This window comes from Gracilinanus agilis, chromosome 4 (genome assembly GCF_016433145.1).
Source record: "Gracilinanus agilis isolate LMUSP501 chromosome 4, AgileGrace, whole genome shotgun sequence".
NCBI lineage: Eukaryota > Metazoa > Chordata > Mammalia > Didelphimorphia > Didelphidae > Gracilinanus > Gracilinanus agilis.
The window spans coordinates 44,381,639-44,399,659 of NC_058133.1; positions in this window are offsets into that span (position 1 = coordinate 44,381,639).

The following is an 18,021-nucleotide window of genomic DNA, read 5'->3' on the forward strand; positions in this document are numbered from 1 at the left end:
TCATTTATATGTCCCTTGCTGTCTTCTCTGAGTCCAATTTATAAGTGCTTTATGATCAAAACCCCATTTATTTCTTATTTATAATCACATCCCCCTTGCTAAGCAATTATTTCCAGGGTTCTAGTTCCTGAAATAGAAAAGGGTCTGAGAGCAACACTACAGTGAGGAAGCTGCTTTTTAGCTTTCTCCTTCATCTTCTGGTCTATACCTATGACAAAGTCAGGGATGACTAGAGAAGACTAAAGAGATTGCTATCCTTTGTCCCACTTCCTGCCACTCCCTGCCACTCCCTTAACAATAAATCATAACCTGTAGTCATTTACCTAAGATACAATTTCATGTTTAGATTTCTATTCTTTTTAAACAAAAGTATGTGAGGCATACAGTTGCAAGACTTTGGGGAAGTTTACAAACTTTGAGTCTCTTTCTTCACCAAAAATAGACATAGCTAGATAGATATCTATAATTGCATACAACCTATATTAATAATATATAATATTATAATAACAATATATAATTATAGCTCTACATAATATGTAATAGCTATATAGTATTATATATATATTACTGTGCCTATATAACATGAAATAATATATAATAGTTCTATAAAATTCTAACAATATGTAATAGCTATATATACTATATTAACAGTATATACTAGCTATACATGTGGATATATATTCATATATATATATACTGCAAATTTAAATTAATATCAATAATTCTAAGTATTATATTTTATAAGATTTATTAGTAATCACTTGAAGTAGAAGAAATAAAAAATAGAAGTACAAAGCTTACGTATGACCACATGAGTAAACTTTACTGCCAAGCTCTCCCCTCAGCCTTCCACTGTTCTGGGAAGAGAGAGAGGGGAGGGGTTACATCAAAATATATCCTCCCTATATACACACGCACTGTTGGCATTCAGCATGAACATGTAAATGGGATGCTAGTTAAGAGAGTCTTGGGGAGCAAATTCTAATTAAACAATCCCTCCTGTGATTCCATTGGGAAACGAGCATGTAGAAATCTTTTCAGACTCCATTGCCTTATTAATGTTAACTATTTCAGTTTCTTCCCCTCTAAATAGTGAAGAAGTCTCTGTAATGTAGCTATCAGAATTGGAGAAAAGGACTCGAATTGATTGCTTACAAGTAAAACCTTCTATTAACACTGAGTGCCTGTATCCTGTCACACTTATTGTATTTGCTCATTGTTTGCTTTAAAATTCAATTTTGCTTTTTAAGTTCACATATTAATCTAATCTAATATCTTCTATTATATTAAGTCATTTTCAGCTACTATGTTTTGGCCATTAGCTTATATGTTCTGTTACATTGTCTTTATTTGTACCTTTCTCCTATGACTGGATTGGAGAAAATGCCATTGTAACAGTCCATAAACAAGTTGGACAAACCCTTTTCCATGGCAAAACCATAGGTCCTGTTGTGTGCAGATGCAAAGCATGGAATCCCTGCAAAGGTACAGGGAGAGCCTCACCCAGAATTCCAGGGGACCCCCCGGGAGAACTTTGGGGTGAGGGACAGTTGAGAAGGTTTGAAGACAGTTAATTGGTGGGATTGGATGTGAGGAGATACTTTGCTTGTTTCTCCTGACTTGGGGTTTCTCCTGAGAAACCATTGTAGCTTAAGCCAGTAGTTTCTACTCATAGGGTTAGCCTATTTGTCAACTCTATTCTTCATTAATGTAGTTATATAATTATTTAGTAATTAGAGAGTAAGATATTTATCTATAGCAAGAGAGCCAGTTTTAATTAAGTGCTTCATCTTCTCCAGTGAGGAGGAAGAAGGGGGCATCAATTTAACAGTTTAGGGGCACCTTTCATTTATCCTAAACCCTTCCTGGATTTATATAATTTTCCTTGTTAATTCCTAATATAACTTTTTACCTTCAAAGCTGTGCCTGATAATCATTTGAAAGATCCTTACAATTCAGTCTGAACTTCTAAATTGAATCCGGTTGGCTGCCAGTTTAAGATCTCATCTGTCCTCAACAGTTAGATAAATAATTTCTATATATTTCCTTTAACTGACCTGAGAGGAATATAAATTTAAGAAAGGAACATTATTGGGGTTTCAGCCATAAGAAAAACTTACCAGAAGAATCCTAGTCCGGTCATCATTACCAACTGAAGCAGAAGCAGTTAGAGGGGGAGGAGTTTGAGAATCAGGAGTGTTTTACCCCCTCCTTTCCTCACTGTAGCCTGTCAATCTCTGGCTCTTAATTTAAAGAGCTATTTGGCCCTGAAACATTTATCTGCTTCTCCAAACTATCTTTTATTATAATCATAACAGTCCTTATGGATGCTGAGTTTGTCACCAGATCCATCAAGGTCACTTGTTGCCTTAATGGCCTTTTGTTCCTTTTTACCTTTCTTAATTGTCACATAGATAATGATGGGTGGACTCCATCAAATGATTACAACCTGTATCAGTAACCTTTGGAGAATTTAGTTAGCTAAAAAAAGATCTCAACTGATTTTAAGGGTTCTTTAGAAGTGATTTTCAGATATCTAGTAACACCACTCCCTCTGACTGATCATTTGCCTATCTTTGAGTTGTTTGTAACAAGAGGTTAGGGTCCATTTAGTAGCTGAAGTGCAGTGCAATATCACTATTGTATTCCCCATCTCCACATTTATAAAAATGTAATGGATGAGACATTAGAAGTTATTTTCACTATTGTATTCCTTGCCTCCGTGTTGCAATGGATAGGATATATAAAAACATACCTTTTATGGCTGTTACAGTCTCATATTTGAGGAGGAAGGTTTCCCAAGGGGCTTGGTTACCTCATGATGGGTTACAATCTCATCTGTGAGGTGGAAAGTATTTCCCAGAGGGTTTGGTAACCCCTGGATGATTCCCAGAGGGAGAATTTTCCCATGGAGCCTAATGGCTCCTGGATGGTTTTTACATTTGTAACTCTTCAGCTTACTCTACCCTTCCACCAGAATGATCTAGATTCTCGATGACATTTTAGACCCAAAAGGTTTTCATTAGCAGTACAGAGGTTGTTTGTTGTTTTTTTTTTTTCTGGTTTCTCCTGCCACATTTTGGAATGGTGGCAGTAATAAGCTTTGTTAGAAATAACTTCACCAAAGTTGAAAGATTGACTAGATCTGGAGAACTTGTGACAAGTATCCATAAGCTCAATAGGCTTTTTAAATGTCACACAGTAAGTGACTATAGAGACTTATGTGATTCCTAATGATAGCAGGTTTTGCTATTGTCATTAAATGGGTTCTTGTGATTTGGGGGATTCTGGTACTAATTTGAATGTGCATTAGCTGCTATATTACTGTTTTAAAAAGTTGTTACTTGGTGAAAATTATGTGCACTCACACTATGGATCATGGCCAAGTTAAAAAGGAAATGGATCTCATTTTGGGATAAGAAACCTTCATATTGTGCCTCTACTTGGCTGACACCTTTTCATGGAATGTGAATGATATATTTTTGACTCTAAGAAAATTTCATTATTTTTCCTTGTATGTGCAACAGAGTATTTGGGTTTTCTTTTTTCTCTCATTTTTGTACTTGAAGCACATGTTACCAGTATTGATGTTTTTTGATTTTGCATTAGGATAAGTTTAAAATATCCATTAGCCCTAATGTCAATGCACACCCAAAAGCTATAGACTACAGAAACCTGCCATTGATTGTTAAATATTATGGAACTTTGATTAATGATTGTGTCTGATTCCAAGAGAAGGAATCACAAAAGAACCACTGCACAGTGCCAAGGAGCACAAAATTAACATGCATAGTGTCTAAGTGCACAAGGTCAAGGATACCAAACAATCCCAGTGGGATTGATGAGATTCTGTACCAAGACAGATGACTTGAACTCATTTTGGGTTTGAAGAAGGGGCTATTTGACACTCTCAAATGCAGATGACACTCCCTCATGCCAGATCCGGACTTCTACCAAGTACTTCAGTTTGGCTGCCATTTTGACTCCCTAGTACCTGAGAGCAAAGTTAAAATCACACCAGGGAATGACATCTCCTTTCTGCTTCAAAATCTAGTCCTTTTTCTCTCTCTTTCATAGTATGGCAATTTTCTGTAGTCCAGGCTGCCAATGGGTAAGTGCTAAATTGTTATACTTGTCCTACAGGCTTGTGGGGCGTAAATCACTTTAACTGAGCCCTGATTCAAGGACCTGTTATGGGCTTATTCTTCCTTGCTTTGAATTTTTATGCATGAGACTTTGATATTTTATGTTTCATCCAGAAGTTACTTTTTTCATTCCCATATTTCCTGCTTTTGACCAATGCCAAGTAGGGATTACTTGATGGAATAGCACTGTTTGGAGGATCTTGTGGCTGGCATAGTCACAGAGGGCTAAAAGACATTTAATACAGATAAATGGGGGAAAAGGAGGAGAAATAGAAGGCCTAAGAAAAGTGATTGCAGAAGGGGACCTAGTCCTTCTGGTAACTGATCAAAGAACTCCAGATGCCACTGGCCCAAGGAAGAGAAAATGAAAACTTTGTTCCTAAATTCCTGGACATTGTCTGTCACCGCACCAGAATGATCGATGAAAGAGAAATATTCTTTTCCTAAGAAGGCACAGGCCCCGCCATGAGTAGTGAGTGTTAAGTCCAGAGCCTACTCATGGAGGAAACCTCAGTTTCAAGTGCCACTAAGGCCAAAGATATATGGTTAAGAGAGATAGCAATTTCTGCAGACAAGTTTTAAAGAGAAACATCTAAGAAGGCAACTCCAGAACCAAGGGACAAAAATTCCAAAGAAGTCCCTAAAGACCTGGTTTCAAATATCTTTGCAAATTCTACTTATTAACTATGTGATCTTAGGCAAATTACTTAAATTCCCTGTGTACCAATTTTCTCATCTATAAAATGGGCATATAAAAGGGAACCTGCCATTCCTTCTTCACAGTAAGGAAAATTCTTTGAAAATAAAGAAAAAATTCTTTGAAAATTCTTTGAATTATAAAAATGAGGCAAATCCACTGTTATTATTGGTAAAGTAAATAAATTCCCACAGAATTTTTTTTTGTCCCAGAGAGGAGTTATTTTAATTTCACCATTAAATTAAACTCTTGCTTAGAAGGTACTTTGTACTGGTACAGCTGGCCAACCAACCTCTTCTCTGTATTTTGTGATGGTGAAGTAATACATGAGAATGCTATGCAATGCAATACTTTCTGTTACCTAAAATGGAGAGAAGGGAAATTAAAGAGTGATGTAAAAGAAATGCTATTTCTCTGTCTTTATGTAAGAAGAGGAAATAGCCCATTCTTGCTCATCCTAATATCACTGAAGGAATAGTTTTTGAGGGGGAAAAGTAGACCTCAAACCTCTTGGGATTGGAAAAAATATTCCATGGTCTTTTATTTTTCCCTTCTGTGGGTTTGTTCTGTAAATTGTGTGTGAGACAAGTATGCAGAACAGGGATGTTAGGCTAATTACTTGTCCTCAGATATTTGGTTAACCACTCTAAATAACCCACATACAGTAGCATTCGTGGAGAATGAAGCTCTGCCCTTTAGGCAGGATTAACTGTTGAAGTCTCTTGTTTCAGCAATTAAAATATTTTTTATCCCAATATTTGTACTTTTCCATTTAGGATAAAGGCATGTTCTTTCATAGCAGCACATAAATAGTCTGGAATTTTTATGATTCAAATCCTCATCCTTCCTAGGTTAGGCTAGATTTGTACCAATATTAATTTTCATAATTACTCATCTGTTATTATTTACAGGACTATAGAAAAAGATGTCCTCACTTCTATGTCTCAATTCTTAATCGAGCATCATTTCTTTATCAAGAGCCATGCCTCTGGTTCTTTCTGGTAGTTTGAATGGGAGTGGAGGAAAAAATGTGTTTTTTAAAATGATCCTTCACTCTCAAAATACAGATATTCCAATGTGTAGTGCCATATGCAATCATTTGAAAGAACTGCAAACATTTACATCCCTGCTATGTAAAAGACACTGTTCTGGGGGCTGGAGATACAGAGTCAAATGAAATAATCCCTGCCTTCAAAGACTTTACAGGATATTGGAAATAAACAACTTGTCCACAAATATACTAAAAAATTAATTTGAAGCTAGAGAGCACGTGAGCAACTGGCAAGATGAGGAGAGGTTTCATGGAGAAGGAGGCATTTGATCAGAGAGAGGCTTAAAGGAAGACAAAAGATTTTGAGAGGTGGAGAGGAGGAGTTAGGGCATTCCAGGAATGGAATCTGGGCAAATCCATGGAGGTGGGAGGTGATATGTTGAATTTAACTAGAATGTAGCATTCGTGAAAGGATTAGTTTAGTGTTAATGTGGAAAAGTAGGTTTAACTCAGATTTATGAAAGCTATAAATGGTCGGATGAGCCATTTGTATTTCATCAATAGACTGTAAATAACTTGCTTACAGGTAGCAGCTGTTTCATTTTTGTCTTTATACCTAGCATAAAATCTAGTCCATAGTAGATGCACTAGAGTAAGCTAGTTCTCTCCTCAGTTGAATTGAGATTTTGTCTTACCCCTGTATCAGAGACTCCTGCCCCCACCCTGACTCTTGTATGTTCTATTGACTAAACTAATATCTATGACTTTCCTGATTGTTGTTTTACTAGTTAATTTAATCAATATGTTTACTCAGTAGTTATGATTGTCTTTTGTATAGCAATGTTTGATGGCAGGGAAGCCAAGTTGGCAGAGATTAAGCTAACTGTCACCTTCTAATCCTAAATAGAACAATTTCTCTGTCTCCCTTTTCCCCCACCGGTAACCAGGGAAAGTAACTTTTATCCTGAAGCTCCAAATAGAGTTGTACCCTAGATTACACGTATCTGATCTGTAATTGATAAAATTCTAGCTTAGTACCCCTCTTGAAGATTTTTTTTAAACCCTTACCTTCCATCTTGGAGTCAATACTGTGTATTGGCTCCAAGGCAGAAGAGTGGTAAGAGTAGGCAATGGGGGTCAAGTGACTTGCCCACCGTCACACATCTGGGAAGTATCTGAGTATATTGAACCTAGGACCTCCCGTCTCTAGGCCTGGTTCTCAATCCACTGAGCTACCCAGCTGCCCTCTTGAAGATTTTTTTAAATGTGCCACTGCAATCACTTTTAATGGTCCCCCCTAAAAGAGTTATTCCAGTTTGGGACTGCATGATAAAAAGAAGTCCAGACTGCCAAGACTGAGAGCAGGAAGCACCCTTGGAGTTCGTCTAGTCTGCCCCTCTCACTTCACAGGGTCTTGACTTGTGCAAGGTCACACAGATCCAAGAACTGAGAAACAAAGCCAAAGCCAAAGTCTGATTCCAGTATTTCTGGTGCTTTCCACTTCTAGGCAGAAATGGTCCACAATGTTGGCCTCACGGTGGGCTGCTACTGACACTTTTAAAATGCCTTTCCCATTCAGGAGATACTGTCCAGGTATTTTCTTTTCAGAGAGAAGCCCTGAGTCACCCTAAAAGCTCTGCTTTGACTGAACAGAGTTTGAGAATCCCCTCCTCTCCCTCCTAAAATTGAAAGCAGGGCTTGAGGAGGAATGCAGGGAATCAGTATGAGACTGAGCTCCCAGCCTTTGCTGTCTTCTGACTACCAAACCATAAGTGGAAATCCAGATACTTCAGAAACATGAGGTCCAGTAGCATATATATTTTCCATCTGTAAATCCCAACAACATCCCAGTTAATTGAAGCTTTTAAATATAAATCTTCACTCTTTTAAATTTTTAAATAAATTTTAAATTTCCCAACAATTTGGTAGCCAACTTCTGCACCACTTCCCAAGATGTGAGGAGGAATCAGATTTGATAACATATTCTGAATGAATACCCGTGCTGAGACTCTTGGTCTTCAAAGCTGTCATGGTATGGGCCATAACTCCAAGGCATCTGTAGCATGATTTCAAGAACTGAAAAGTGGGAAAATAAGTTATCTCTTACCCTCCCACTGATGTTCAGCTATTGGGTTTGTCTCCAACACAACTATACTATCCTTTCAAATAGCGCTGCTCTCATCTGCTGAGGACACCACTATTCTTCTAGTGTCCTAGGCTTTCATTCTCCTAATGACATTGGATTATGAAATTGCTCACTTAAAATTATCAATGACCCCTTAATAGCCAAATATAAAGATCTTTTCCTTGGCTCTCATTCTCTCTTTTTTTTTTTCAGTTTAAAGAATTTGACTCTATTTACTACCCTCTCCTAGGTAACTTGATCCTCTGTGAATTGCTGAAAGCAACATGAATATATCATCTATAAAAACTCATACTTTTAAAAAAGATATTTTATTTTTCCAATTACATATAATAACAATTTTCAACACACATTTTCTGAAAATATAAGATCCAAATTGTTTACCTCCTTTTCCTTCCCTCCCCACTCCCAGAGCTGGCAAACTATTTTATCTGGGTTATATTTGTGTTAACATGTAAAATATACTTCCATATTGGTCATTGTTGTATGAGAATACTTATATAAAACCCAAACCTCAAAATAAGAACATAAATAAACTAATGTGGAAAATAGTATGCTTTAATTTGCATTCTTACTACACAATTCTTCCTCTGGAGGTGGATAGCATTCTTTGTCATCAGCCCTTCAGAATTGTCCTGGATCATTGTATTGCTGAGAGAAGCTAAGTCTTTCACTGTTGATTATAATATTGTTGTTACTGTATGCAATGTTCTCTGGTTCTGCTTATTTCACTTTGCATCAGCTCATGCAGATCTTTCCAGTTTTTACTGAAATCATCTTGCTTATAGTTTCTTACAACACAATAGTATTCCCTCACCATAATATGCCACAGTTTATTCAGCTATTCCCCAATTGATGGACATTTCCCCAATTTCCAATTCTTTCCCCCTGTTTTTTTTTCTTCTTGAGATACAGACCTAGTGGTGGTATTACAGGATCATAGTTTTATAACCCTTTGGGCATAATTGTTCCAAATTGCCCTCCAGAATGGCTGGATTAGTTCACAATTCCACTAACAATGCCCTAGTGTCCCGATTTTGCCACATTCCTTCCAATATTTATCATTTTCCTTTACTGTCCTATTGGCAAATCTGATAGATATGAAGCAGTACCCCACAGCTGTCTTAATTTGCATTTCTCTGATCAAGAGTGATATAGCACATTTTTTCACATGATTATTCATAGGATTAATTTCATCTGAAAAACCATTTGTTCATATCCTTTGACCATTTGTCAATTTGGGAATGCCTTGTATTCTTAATTTATTTATTTAGAATATTTTGCCATGGTTACCTGATTCATGATCTTTCCCATCCCTCTTCCCTCCCCACTCCTGGAGCTGACAAGCAATCCCCCTGGGTTATACATGTATCATTGTTCAAAACCAATTTCCATGTTATTCATATTCGCAATAGAGTGATCTTTTAACATCAAAACCCTAATCATATCCCCATCAAACTACGTGATCAATCATGTTTTTCTTTTTCGTTTCTACTCCCACAGTTCTTTCTCTGGATGTGGATAGCATCTTTCTCATAAGTTCCTCTGGATTGTCCCAAGTTTTGAACATTGCTACTAGTAGAAAAGTCTGTTACGTTTAATTGTGCCATAATGTATCAGTCTCTGTGAACAGTTTTCCTGGTTCTGCTCCTTTTACTCTGCATCAGTTCCTGGAGGTCTTTCCAGTTCACATGGAATTCCTCCAGTTCATTATTCCTTTCAGCACAATAATATTCTATCACCATCAAATACAACAATTTATTCAGCCATTCCCTGATCAGTGGATGCCCCTTCATTTTCCAGTTTTTTGCCATGACAAAGAACTCAGCTATGAATATTTTTGTACATGTATTTTTCCCTTTTATCTTTTTGGGATACAAACTTAGCAGTGGTATTTCAGGATCAAAGGGCAGGCTGTCTTTTAAAGTCCTTTGGGCATAGTTCCAAATTTCCCTCCAGAATGGTTGGATCAATTCACAACTTCACCAGCAATGTATTAGTATCCCAATTTTGCCACATTCCCTGCAACATTTATCACTTTTCTCTGCTGCCATATTGGCCAATCTGGTATGTTTGAGGTGGTATCTCAGCATTGTTTGGATTTGGAATGCCTTCTATTCTTATAAGTTTGACTTAGTTCTCTTTATTTGAGAAATACGACTTTTATCAGAGAAATTTGTTATAAAACTTTTCCCTAGTTTTTTTTTTGTTTCCTTTCTAATCTTGTTTACATTAGTTTGGTTTATACAAAAGCTCTTAAATTTAATATAATCAAAATTATTCATTTTACATCTTATAACGTTCTATATCTCTTATTTGTTCATAAATACCTCCCTTCTCCATAGATCTGCCAGGTAAATATTCTGTGTTCCCCTAACTTGCTTATTTTATCTTACTTTATATCTAAATCATATGTCCATCTTCATCTTATCTTGGTATAGGGTGTAAGATATAGGTCTAAACCCAGTGTCCGCCATACTGTTTTTGAATTTTCCCAGCAGTTTTTATCAAATAGTGAATTTTTAATTCCAAAAGCTGGAGTCTTTGGGTTTATCAAACACTTGGTTACCATAATCATTGACTTCTGAATATTGTGTATCTACTTTATTCAATTGATCCACCATTTTAATTCTTAACCAGTACCATATTGTTTTGATAATTACTGTTTTATAGTACAGTTTGAAAACTACATTTTTCCCCATTAATTCCACTGATATCCTTGATGTTTTGTTCTTCCAGATGAGCTTTGTTATTATTTTTTCTAGTTCCATAAAATACTTTTTTGGTAACTTGATTTCTGTGGCACTAAAGAAGTAAATTACTTCAGGCAGAATTGTCATTTTTTAGTTCGGCCTACCCAGCAATGAATATTTTTCCAATTAATTAGCTATGACTTTATTTGGGTAAAAAATATTTTGTAATTGTGTTCATATAATTCCTAGGTCTGTCTTGGCAAGTATATTCCCAGATATTTTATATTGTCTAGAGTTATTTTAAATGCAATTTCTCTTTCTATTTTTTGCTGCTGAACTTTGTTAGTAATATATACAAATATGAATATTTACATGAATTTATTTTTATCCTGTAAGTGTGCTAAAGTTATTCATTATTTCAACTAGTTTTTTAATAGAGTCTCTAGAATTCTCTAAGTATACCATCATATCATCCACAAAGAGTAATAGCTTAGTTTCTTTATTTCCTACTTTAATTCCTTTAATTCCTTTTTCTTCTTTTATTGCTAACGCTAGTATTTCTTATACAATATTAAATAATAGTGGTGATAATGGGCATCATTGCTTCACTCCTGATCTTATTGGGAAGGCTTCCAACTAGCTGTTGGCTTTAGATGAATACAACTTATCATTTTAAGAAATGATCCATTTATTTCTCTGCTTTCTAATGTTTCTAATATAAATGAAGATTCTATTTTGTCAAAGGCTTTTTCTGCATCTATTGAGATAATCATATTATTTCTGTTAGTTTGGTTATTGATAGAATAAATTCTGTTGATTGTTTTCCTAATATTAAACAAGCCCTGCCTTCCTGGTATAAATCCTCTGGCCGTAGTGATTGATCCTTGTGATACATTGCTTTAGACTCCTTGTTAGTATTTTATTTAAAATTATATTTGAATATTTTTTTAAAAATTAGAAACAGAATTTTCTAACCTATTTAAAAATCTTCCAAATAAAGTTTCATTGGGTTTTGAAGACATTTGTTAAAAAATTAACATAAAAATGCAGCACCAACCAATTAGTCTCTAAAGGTAATTGATTGACAGTAAGGAAGATGGGATTTTTAATAGCTGAATTTTGATTTAAAAATACCTTTTAAATAATTGGTGGATAAGACTGAAATATTAGTATCTTATTTTAATAAGTTTAACCAATGATTCATTTCTCCCACTGGGATCTATGTATCTTCATAAAGTTGCTCTTCCTTTCCAGTTATAATAATCATTCAAACTAAGCATAAAAAAATCTATATTTGGAATCAGACCTTTGAATTGCTGTGCTGAAAAGTGGTTAAGTGAGGTTTGTAATAATAACAAGATATATTCAATCACATTGTCCTCCTTAAAAGCATAATTATTAACAATAGTATGTTAGTATGAACAAAACATCTTCTGTACCATTAATAAATAAAATATTAGTTTAAAAATATTATTTTCTATTTAGCTCATTCTTTTATAGTTCCTTTTTGTGCAAGTTTAATGATGGCTTTAATTATTAGTACAGTATTACTAAGAAAGTTTTAAATAAGTACATGAACATATATTGGGGGTACATGCTTAATAATTTTTTGTTGTAGAGATACACAGTCAAAAAGTTTGGAGATTATTGCCATAATAATTATAGCTAAATCCCATTTAGTATAAATAATGAATCATGTGAAATAATTGTATTATTTGAATTTTTACTATTTGGAATAATAATTAAAATATGGATGGCAATTGGAATTTAGCCCAATGGAAACATGAAATGAAAATTGTAATAATGTAATCTCTTCATGGGGTTCATCATTCACATTAATTGTGGCCCATCTACATTCTAATTGATTTTATATTATTTTATCCAAAAGTATCCCCATCACATTCCCCTCTATTTTAGTCAAGATATAAGTGGGTTCTGTAGCTCAAATATTTTGATTCAGAGTTATTTTATATGTTAATAATATCTATACTATAGCATACAAACATTTGGAGAAATAGTTTCTTTTAAAAACTCTATGATCTTAATTTTTTTTCTCCTAATAGCTGAAATGTCTTCAAACTTATCTTTTTTAGCCCTTAATCAAGGGAAACGCAAGCACAATGAAACTTAGTTAGATATTAGAAATCTTCTAATCCTACCTTCTCCTTTTTTAAACAGATGGAGAAGTCAAGGCCCTGGGAGGAGCAATGACTTGCCCATGATCATGAAAGAAGTTAAGTGAGAATGCTGTGATACGATCCCTGATTTTCTTTGTCAAAGACAATGTTCCTGCCATCATCCTGTATATAACAAGAATACATGTAAGCCGAAGAGAACACAGGCTGGTTTTAGAATAAGAATAAGGAATAACAGATGGACGAGTTCTGTGCTGGTATCCATGAAGACCCCAGACAATGGCCTCTAGCAAATTGCATTGATGCTCTATGAAGAACTTACTGAGGACTGTTGACAAGAATCACACAGAATGTGATATGAGTGACTCACCTAGAATCAAACAATTTGTGTCAGAGGCACGTTTTGAACTCAAATCTTCCTGACTCTGCTTAGAATCACATGGCCTTCTTTGTATTGGGGTGAGGTGGGGTAAAGTGTTGCAGTCAGAACAAAGAAGCTCATACTTGTGCTGATTACATGTCCTGTGGATGCATTCTGTTTTTTAGTGATTATACTTTGATGTCTTCTCTTGATACTTTAATGGATTCATCATATTGACCTTGAGGTTTGGCTTCCAGTTATACCAATGATAGGCACCCCTGCTTGCCCATCCAAACTTCCATAGAGGGTTAGGCAAAAGTCTGGTGACATTCCTCTAGATCTCTTGATGTCACCTGGATTCCAGGATTGCTGTAGACATGTTCCTTGGTTCTCATGTAGCAGATTCATCTTTTTTTTTTTCCTGGTCATATATTTCTCTAATAATATCCTTTATATCATTGTACCTCAGCAATTTATTTGAAATGTGTCACAGTCTGTTAATGCTCACTATACACTTATCTTATTATTAATTACAACTATCTTTTAAATTAATTATAACTTATGTGTTTAACATAATATGATAATCATTATATACTTCATTTCAGTGTTGGGCTTTTTATTTGCAAAAAAGGGTTGCAATATTTGTTTCAACACAGGTAAATACCCATTTTAAATTTGGTTCTGCATCAAATTTATTTGTTATTTTGACTTGAAACAAAAACAATGTGACATTCCTTACAAATATGTGGTGGAAAATGGTAGAATTTTACAAACTCTCTTACTGAGAAAAGGAATTCATTTTGTATTTTTCATCACCTAACCAAATGAAGAAAATGAATAGCTAATTGTGGTAGAAAATATTTACTTTTCTACTGGTTAAGGCAAGCACTGTATTAAATGACAAATGGACTTCTTATTCAATTGCATGTTTCCTTATTTTTTAACAATATTTACATATAAACTCTTCTTAAAGAAAGAATCTTTTCACATGTGACATTCTTCCCATCTACCATTTGCAAAACAGCTACTCTTTCACAAATTGCTGAATGACTGATGTGTTGCCAGTCATTTCCCTTGAAAAGCCACCAGAGAGATGATAGGAACAGAGGTAGATGATAAGTTCAAATCAAAAAGTAATCTTAGTACTATAATAAGAAACAATATGAGATTTGTTTTTGCATAATATTTGTGATGAGCCATGATGGTTTCAAGATGGCATTTGTAATGTGCATAACCAAACATCATGGTTTTCAAACAGCCTGACATTTGTGCTGTAAGAATATAAACCCTTGTAGCAGCTCAATCGCATGATTACAGAGTTGATGAGTTATGATTACAGGGTAACAAAAGGGAATGAGGGAGTTACTCTGGTACAGGGTACAGAATGCAAATGAGGGTATGAGCATGTATCTAGCCATCTAGTAGAAATTGGTTTGCACTCAAATATAGAAATCTTGTGGCAGTTTGAAAACAATTTGATGACAGGTTGATAAATTGTAAGAACACATTGTGCTTGGTCAGAGTTTCAAGTAATCACTGCAGAAACACCAAAATCATTATGTGTGTGATCATGACAGTTTCAAATTGTTAAAGAAACAAGAGTATGATGCTTCAAAAATGGACATGCTTGTTGTACAGAGGGAAAATATATTTGTAACATAATTGGGTAATTACTCTTTAAGGCAAAGAATTTTTAGCAGGAATCCCTTAAATTATTGTTGGAAATCCCCTGAGTAAGAATCACTTCACTAAGCCAATGCTGCATCTCTCTGTCCAAAATATGGACCCTAAAGGAACAACAAAAACAATAACAAGACATAAACCATGTTTTCAATAACAAATTCATGCTCTATGTTATTTCAAAATACTGTGTTATTTCAAGTAAGTCATCATTTTCTGTGTACAAGAAAACACAAATAGTAGGCAATTAACTTTGAGTGATGGGTCTGGTTGACCACAAAGACCAAATTTGGGGAGTAACTTCTGGTTAATTTTTTTTCAAAAGAACCATAGCATCAAGGTCCAATGAAAAGGCCAAGGCCACACATGTGTGCCTTTGTTGGCATTTCAGGGACTGGAACATATTGAGTCCTGTGTACAGCTTAGAAACATTATTCTGCTAGAGAGAAAACCTATTTACATTTTAATCACACTGCATCCTTGCAAGAGTTAGCTTTTTCCCTTGCTGGATGGAAGCAGCTTTTGCATTCTTTTACTATTCTTAACTTCTCTCTGCTGATCTCTCTAGATCAATGCTCTCCAAGTTTTTTGATGCCACACCATTACCCATAACAAATTTTTGAGCACTCACTCCCCAAATATGTATTTTATTAATAAATTATATACATATATTACTGTACATCATAAAGTTTACATAAAATAGAAATTCAGAAAGGATGTTATCAAGATGAAATAATATTAGAGCTTGGTCAAAAGGAAGTGCCTGAAAAATTATTGACTGGGGAGGTGCTCAGTCCTAACCTTTAGAAAAATCACTTGAGCAAAGGAAAGATTGGAGTAGGGAGAGACTTAAAACCAGGAGACCAATTAGTAGGGCTCTGTAAGAGGCCAAAGGGAGATGATGAAGGCCTTAATACAGAAAATGGATGCATGAATCAAGGAAAGGGAGCAGATAGAAGAGATGTCATCAAAGTAGAAACGAAAAAATTTGTCAATTATTTGGATATGTTGGGTGAGGGAGAATGAGAAGTCAAGAATCATAGAAGATAAGTTATAACTTCCCTGAGGGGTCCAAAGGGAAGAAAGGAGATTGGGAGCTTTTGAAATGAAAGGAAGGGCAGAATGAGGAAATACGGGGGGATAGATAAGAACAGCTGTGATTGGGTTAAACATAAGCCGTATGATAGGGGGTGGTGGTAGAAGAATGAGATAATAATAGGAGCAATAATAGCTATCGTTTTGTAGTATCTATTTTACAAAGCACTTTACATATATTATTTAATTTGATCCTCACAATGACCCTGTCAGATATATATTATTATCCCCATTTAACTGATGAAGAGATGGGATAAGACAGGTGAAGGGACTTTCCTGGGGTAACAGAGTTCAGTAAATATAAGAGGCAGGCAGGATTTGAACTCTGGTCTTCCTTGACTCTAAGTCCAAAACTCTAACCACTACAAAAACCTAGCTTCCATGTCCTTCCCTCCCATTCTCCCTCACAATCCAATATTGGTTGGTCACCAATCCCCAACTCCAACCCATCTTGGGGTTAGGCCATCACTTTTCTCTTTCACTCTCCAGAATTAATTTTTTCAGCTGCTGTATCTGAAAATTCTTTGTCCTCCCTAGTTTTTCCAAATCTTTTTTTTTCTTTTCTTGTGAAGGTCTCAGAATTTTCCTGCAATCTCCTTCTAAGGTTATAATTAAAAAAACCTTAAATGGGTGACCCTTTCCTTTCATTGTCTGGTGCATGCTCTGTCTTTGTGCTCTCCAGATTGATCCCAGAGCAGTGTAATAAACATCATTTTCGCTGAGCAGTGAAAAAAAACTGCTTTTCCTTCTCTTTCCACCCTGGGTCCATCATTACTCATTCTCTGGAAAAGGAGATTTGGCTTGCTGAACATTTTGGAGGTTTGCAAACAAAGGACTGTGGGTTTATTCATTATTCCCAAGCAATATGTTCATCGCTGAACTTTGAATATCTAGGGAGCTAAACTTGGGAACAACTTTGTTTCTCCAAAACTCTCCTGCCCACCTTCCATGCCAAATGAAAGACTGCTCAATCCATCCTCCCCCATGTCATTTGTCTCAGTTAAGGCCAGTGTTCTTATGAGTCAGCTGTCAGAGGGATACTTATCCCTCTGACTGTAGGAGAAAGGGGGAAAAACAGTGATTTAATGCCCCCTGGCATAAAGCAACCAAAGCCCAGTGACTCAAGTCTAAAGCATCAAAAAGCTTGGAGGAAATTGGGTGGATACATTAATGCTTTCCCAATTTTCCGTGTAGATATTCATCACTGAGCTTAATATTCTCTACACATATGAATCAATAAATAGTAGCTCATCTTTAATCATCATTTCAAACTTACTCAGGTTGTCAGGGTGTCACTACTCATCCCTTTTGTAGAGCCAGACTGAAGACCTTGTATGGAACAGTGGAAAGAACAGGGTCCCTGAAATCAGAAGAGACCCCAACTCATTTTCCATCTCTTGTGCTTACTACCTGTGTTACCTTGAGCAAGTTACTACTTGGACCTGTTTCCTCATTTGTAAAATCAAGGAGTGGAACTTGATGACCTCTGTGATCCCCTCAAGCCCTAGATCTATCTTCTAGGTGAGACCTTTCCTGACCCTCTCTCATCTCTTTTTATTTCCTCCTTATCCCAAACTTCCTGGAGGAAAGACAGAAGTCAGGATAATGGGCTAGATGAAGGATGGTTTGGGATGCAGTGAATGACCTTGGTTTTTTTGGTGTATGACCAAGATTTAAGTTCTCCACAGTGCCTGCTTCAGCCTCCTTCATGGCCATTCCAACAAATTGTTCTCATCCACCCAGTCTGCTGGGGAATATCCTCACATGCTTGAGATAAACATCCCTCTAACTCACTGATAGTTTTGAGACTTGCCAGTTACCTATGTACCTATTGTTTCTTCCAGGTACCCTCTAAATGCTATAAGGGAAGGGCTGAAGAGTTCCTGGCAACTCCAGTGTCTAGAACAACCTCTGGCACTTAGTAGGTACTTAATAAATGCTAGGCGATTAATTGATCAACAAAAGGCTTGCCCTAAACCATTTTCCATTCTATTATATGCACAGTTCCTATCCCATGTTGTAACAGCAGATTCAAATTTGCTGTGAGGCTTTTCAGAAGGGCCTCATCTTCATTTTTCTCC